Source organism: Ptychodera flava, chromosome 14, assembly GCF_041260155.1.
Source record: "Ptychodera flava strain L36383 chromosome 14, AS_Pfla_20210202, whole genome shotgun sequence".
Taxonomy (NCBI): domain Eukaryota; kingdom Metazoa; phylum Hemichordata; class Enteropneusta; family Ptychoderidae; genus Ptychodera; species Ptychodera flava.
In genome coordinates, this window is record NC_091941.1 from 21648840 (window position 1) to 21656308 (window position 7469).

The following is a 7469-nucleotide window of genomic DNA, read 5'->3' on the forward strand; positions in this document are numbered from 1 at the left end:
GGCACACTTCAGGCGGCACACTCTGTCATATACAACATTAATTTTCCGAATTTCAAGTTGTGTATTCCCTCCAGTCCACAAATACCTAGGCCCTGCCACTATATGCAGCATCAGCAGCTCGTCATGATCTGTGAAGGTCCCCCGAGTCGTTCAAAGGTTAATCAAACAAAAGAACATCTTCGCTTCCCGAGGTCAAACAAACAAAAGATCATCTTCGCTTACTGCTGCCTCGATTATCTGGGATTGCATGACAGACTTTTTGCTTATTTTGTTTACTTCTCATATAAATTGTCCGATTAAACTTTCATATAACTTTCTTAAAATTCATGTTCTTGTTCTTTCATCACAATATTTTGTTTTTGCTTGAAAACATCCCGGGGATGAAATATTTTTATATCTATACATTTGTGGGATTAACCATTTGATATTGGCGGGAAAGGAGCTGGAGGAAATGGATCCAACATAAAAGATTTAATTTTTATTTTGACCTTCAAAGTGGCCTATTTCCAAATATTTGTCAAAGATTTCCAGTAAAAGAGAAACAAAAGAAAAATTCCCAACATCCCTATATAAATACCATTGAACTTTTTTGACAGTTCATACTTCCTATATATTCTGTCATTGTACATATGCATGTCACCTAATTTATTCATGATGATAATTTATATTGCCTGCACCTGAAACCTGTAATAAGAAAAGTTAAAATGGTCAAAGATAAAAAAAATTAGAGACCACGATTTTGTTTCAAACATTTAGTGTTGAACTTCGTAGTTTTCTTAATGATTTCTAGTTAACGTTTGCAGACTTTTTACTAGATCTAAAAAAAATCACTAACAATTGATAATGTTAGTTTAACAATACTGGTATTATAATGAACAATATTAACTCACCAATGTACACTTAAGAATATTGTTGTACATAATATATTCATGAATACCTGGAAAGTTTGTTTACCTGCACCTTGTTTCCCATAATCCTTTCTGCCCAATCATCTCTTTATTTGTGGTAAATTGTGAACAAAATGTCTGCCCAGCTACCCCTTAAAAGATATAATGATAACAACTGGTCAGCTTGAATTCTGCCTGAAGGATGTATGTATCTTGTGACTCCAGAGATATTTAATCGGAGCCAAAAAAGGTCATCATCATTATCACTTTTCAGAAATAACAACAAATTTATTTTACTGAATAAACTTCTTTTCCCATTGCTATAGCAAAGACATCCATTTTTGATTGCGTGGCAGAAAACATCTTCCGGCTTCCCCACCCCCCAAAGCAGCAAATGGTTCATCCCTCAGTTGTCATCAGTGCATGCAATGTGTTCTGATATTTACTAGCCTGGGAGCATACCATTGAACCACAAGGTGATGAATTTGCAAGCGTTTATTAAACACAAAAAAACAAGCAATGGTTAATAAGTGATGGAAGTTATTACTTTATGAGTGTACAATGTATGCTTTAGTATGCATGACTAAAATATATAAACACAGGTGCTGTAACACCAAGGTAGCTGTTTTTATAGCCATGGCTCCAAACATGGCACCTCCATTCTAAGGCAAGAGAAAAAAAAAAACCTGTTTCATGGGCCCTACTGATCCAGATTTGTCTATTTCACAAACTTTTTTCTCAACATCTTCACACTTACAATATACTGCCCATGTGACCACTGCAGATGGCAATAGCACTTGCACCACAAAGGGCCACATCTACGCTTAGCATAAACATTCAACATGTCTTGCACCGTCCTAGAGTTGTAATTGCTGTGAGGAATATTGAAAATTGATAGAGCATGTTGATTCCTTGTAAAATTATGGGACCAGAACTATTATCAATGCAAGGACATTGGTGATGACATTCGAGAAAGGTATTTGGACCTTACTAGCCTAGACCCTACCTGGCTTTCGGTCTTTGTCCACACTCGGAGTGTGGACGAAGGCCGGAAGCCGAAAATGAATGGAAGTATACTTCTAGGCTTAGATAAGGACTTTACAAGATTCTAAAAAGTTCAAGAAAGTTTGATGGCAGTGATGAATTATGCAAATTTGGGTACAGTACAGCATATATTTGGCGTAGAATGTACATATAATACTTGATGAACGCATGTCCCAATACAGTGAATGTTAAATCATTGACATGCAAATCAAATGCATATATGACACTCTTGTACAGGCAGAAATTGCAATTATCATCTATGCTAAAATATTGAAACAGTAATGAAATATGAATATTATAAGTAAAATCAGATGGGCATAATGTTGAGCTTTCTTTCTGGTTGCATGGTGCATATGTGCTTGAAAAATCACCAAACAGATTCAATAGGGTTATATTTCCTTTCCATTCTGCAGCGCATGGAAGAGTCACTGAATGCTACATCTCACTTGACACAGACGTTAGTGTGTTCAATATACTTTCTTTCGTGGAAGTACAAAATCAGCATTTCTGTTTTTCTGTCAAACTTGTTACCTCATAGGTATGATCCACTGATGATCAAATAACGTACATAAAACCTATAAGGCAGACATAGTGTAGTATATATGGTGTCTTTTTTGACAAAGTCTATTGACACTTGGGTGTCAAATGGACACTTCAATCAATTTGAACATTATCACTTTCTGCCCACAGACAGCTGGGTCACACGTCGGTTGTTGTTTTTATTCTCAGGAACATAGTCAAAAGCTCCATCAGCTGTAACTTGATGTATTTTACATTTTTTTATATTGTTATATGCCATCTCCTAAAATGGACAGGTCATGATTTTAATGCCCATGCAGTGTTAATTTGTCATATACAACATGGCATTATGTTAAGTGTTGACAGATGAATTTTAGTCTAGACAAGTGTCAGTACACAATGTATTGCAACATCCTTGAGGGAGACAATGTCTTTGGGAACAAGTCATTGTCAATGACATAGTCCCCACTTGTAATAGGAGTATTAGTCTTGATTGGGCAGGGAAATGAGGTCATTAAGAAGTATCACTGGAGTGTATATGTTCAGATCTATGGACACATAGGTCTATGTCATTGTTCCCAATTTGAAACAAGAGGCATGTATAAGTTATGGTTCTAAATCAGGAAAAAAGATCAGACCTCTAGTTGTATTGGCCAGCCAAGAAATACGTATGTGCATAATAAATGAGGTACAAGATGTGACATCTTAAGGTCTATTATCCTATCAAAATCAAAGCGTAAAGAACTTGTGGTTACTGAGATATGCATATATATGCATATTGAAGGTCAAAGGTCATCAAGGTCACGTGACATTTTGAAAAAAAAAAAACACATTGTATTGCTAATTAATCCATATATGCCAAAATTCAGACCTCCAGCTCTATTGGCTTGGCCACAATTATATATGGGCATAATTAACGAGGTTAAGCATGTGTTGTCATAAGTTCTTCCATCCTACTCAATATAAAGGACATAGCACTTGTGGTTACTTATTTATTGACATTATCGTGTATTGTAGGTAAAAGTTATAGAGGTCACATGACATTTTGTCAAAAAATTTCTATCCTATAGTCTATCCCTATATACTAAAAATCGTACATTTACCTCTATTGGCTTGCTCAAAATTAGATATGCACATAATTTATGAGGTACAATATGTGGCGTCATAAGGTGTCCCATCATACCAAATATGAAGGGTGTAGCATTAATGGTTCCTGAGTTATGGACAAATATGTATATTTGAGGTCAAAGGTCACCGAGGTCACATGACATTTTGTCAAAAAATTGTATTGCTAAGTTATCCCTACATACCTAAATCATACTACTAGCTCTATTGGCTTGCTCAAAGTTAGATATGTGCATAATTAATGAGGAACAATATGTGGCGTCATAAGCTGTCCCATCATACCAATATGAAGGGTCTAGCACTTGTGGTTACTGAGTTATGGACAAATATGTATATTTGAGGTCAAAGGTCACCAAGGTCACGTGACATTTTGTCAAAAAAAATTGTATTGCTAAGTTATCCATATATACCAAAAATCAGACCTCTAGCTCTATCGGCTCGCTCAAAATTAGATATGTGCATAATTAATGAGGTACAATATGTGGCGTCATAAGGTGTCCCTTCATACCAAATATGAAGAGTGTAGCACTTGTGGTTACTGAGTTATGCACAAATATGTATATTTGAGGTCAAGGGTCATTGAGGTCACGTGACATTTTGTCAAAAAAATTGTATTGCTAAGTTATCCCTACAAACCAAAAATCAGACCTCTGGCTCTATTGGCTCGCTCAAAATTAGATATGCACATAATTAATGAGGAACAATATGTGGCGTCATAAGCTGTCCCATCATACCAAATATGAAGGGTGTAGCATTAGTGATTACTGAGTTATGGACAAATATGTATATTAGAGGTCAAAGGTCACGTGACATTTGTCAAAGTGTCTGAGATATCTGCATGAACGGATGGACTCACATGGATGGACTCACGGACTGACATGACCCAATCTATGAGCCCCCTGGACTTTATCTGTGGGGACTAAAAACTGTGTCACTGCATCCTTTTTGCAATATGAATACTATGAGAAACTAAATTTTTATTTTTCTTGGCCTTATACATGGGAGTCTATGGACTGCCTTATACATGGGAGTCTATGGACTGCCTTATACATGGGAGTCTATGGACTGCCTTATACATGGGAGTCTATGGACTGCCTTATACATGGGAGTCTATGGACTGCCTTATACATGGGAGTCTATAGGACTGCCTTATACATGGGAGTCTATGGACTTCCTTATACATGGGAGTCTATGGACTGCCTTATACATGGGAGTCTATGGACTGCCTTATACATGGGAGTCTATAGACCGCCTTATACATGGGAGTCTATGGACTGCCTTATACATGGGAGTCTATGGACTGCCTTATACATGGGAGTCTATGGACTGCCTTATACATGGGAGTCTATGGCCGCCTTATACATGGGAGTCTATGGACTGCCTTATACATGGGAGTCTATGGACTGCCTTATACATGGGAGTCTATGGACTTCCTTATACATGGGAGTCTATGGACTGCCTTATACATGGGAGTCTATAGACGCCTTATACATGGGAGTCTATGGACTGCCTTATACATGGGAGTCTATGGACTGCCTTATACATGGGAGTCTATGGACCGCCTTATACATGGGAGTCTATGGACGGCCTTATACATGGGAGTCTATGGACTGACTGCCTTATACATGGGAGTCTATGGAGGTGAAAACTAAAAAGTCCTCTAACACCGCCAAATTTGATCGCATTGTGAAACAAATCGACGTGCATCTGTATGAGGTAGGGTACTATCCTTGTACCAAGTTTGAACGAAATCGCTCCAGGCGTCTCTGAGATATCTGCGTGAACGGACGGACGGACGGACGGACGCACGGACATGACCAAACCTATAAGTCCCCCCGGACGGTGTCCGTGGGGACTAAAAAAAACATGAAAGTTTGTGATTGCCCTGTGATATCTTCTATGTTCAGTACCATCTTTTAAAAAGTTTTAGCCACTGAAAGTAAAAGTTGCTTCATTCCTCTGACAATTAAAATAAAATACTACTGTTTCAACAACATGAAGTAAATTACATACAACGACAAGATGTGGATGGTACCTGTTTCTGTACACAGATAATACATGGTCTTGAAAATTAAAGGGACAAAGTTGGCCATTTTTTTTTGAAATTTGTTTGATACGAGACACTATTTGTTTGACACATTGAAAGATACTGAATGAGTAGGTGACCATAATACTAACCGCAGTTTTAGTCACGATAAATGAAACCATCACGAGAATGAATAAATGGTCATGACCATTTATTCATTCTCACGATGGTTTCATCGTGTCTAAAACTGGGGCCAATATATGCATGGTCAGTCATTCATTATCTTTCAACATGTCAAACAATATAAACAATAATAAACCAAGGCCTTGCAGCATCCATGACTGTGACGTGAGCCTGCACTGATTGTCTTCAAAATGACCGACTTGCGTCTGTCATCTACCTTGTCAATTCCCCAGTTCTAAATTTGAGACCCTCTGAAATCACATTTTGTGAAATATATGACTTAATTTCCTAAGTCATGTGGCGTTACACTTGATGCAAACAGACTGGAGGTATTGCTGAACAGGACAAATCATGTTGTGTATCATCTTTTCCCTCTTTGAGGCTCTTCACTTGAAAATTCCATTTTGCAATTTAGGCTTATGGAAATAATTGTGAGAACAATCGATGTTACATAATTCTAACACAAGACAGCAGTGTTGTTCAACATTATTAAGACCAGTGTATGAGAATTAATAATTACCATGCATATGGAGGGGGGGGGAAGGGGAGGGAGAATATCAGAAAACTTCGTGATCTAAGAATTAGTAAACTCTGTCATTGTTGCAACTTGCATTCAAATCCTGTCCAGAAGTGAAAGGATTTTAAAAACAAAACACAACATTTGATGACTTTGATTGATTGTTTCTATTTCTGAAAACAGTATGACCTATACCGGAGATGATAGACGGACTCGACTATGATTTTCAATTGCAGCATCAGGTGGATTAAGGTAGGTTGCGGCTAACAGTAACTTTAATCAGGATTTTTCTGAAACTTTCAGGAGATGTCTGGGATGAGATGAAATGTTAAAAAATAAGTAAAGATGGGGTCCCCATGCAATGGCGAGATATGGCGCCCTTTACGTTGTCCCGCGGAAACATTTAGCTGAAATTGGTTAAAATACTGTATTATTCGATTAACTAGTGTTATTGAATAATAAAACTGAAATATAGCAAAAACAATTTGACAGATTTTATACAACACAAGTCCCTGTATTGTAATATATTAGTTTTGTGATCTACTTTGAAAATATCAGAAAATATAGCAATGTTTCCATGAATAGTGCTTTTATAAAAAGAGCAAAGTTTGGCCAAATTTTGATATTTTCATTACAAATGTCATTATCTGAAATCTACGTTTTCTTTAAACTCGTAAATTAAGCCTAACAATATATAGATTTCAAATCAAATGAACAAAATGGGGGTCACCACATAATTTTTTAAGATATGGGCATTTTTAATACAAAAAATGCTATACTGAAGCGCCCTCTAGCGACAGATCCCTGTTTAGTTTGATATATTCGAAACTTTTTTAATAGGTATTAAATAAAGTTTAGTTAACTTAAATACTGCAAATAATCCCACATTTGTCACACTTAAAATGGGCCTGTTACACAAAGCTTGCTATCTTGGTGTGAACTGTTTTGACAAACCAGATTTGAAAGTCGCACCTCAAAGTAATTGTATGCTATATCGCGACAAAAGGACCACTTCTGGAAAGAATGCTCGCAGAAAGAACGTTCGTACGAGTGCGCAGATACGATGTGCAGTACGAAAATTCGCATTAGCCGCAACCTATATTAAACTCAGCGAATTCTGAGAATAAGACAAGACTGTGTCTCAGACTAGCTTCCAAAATACCATGAA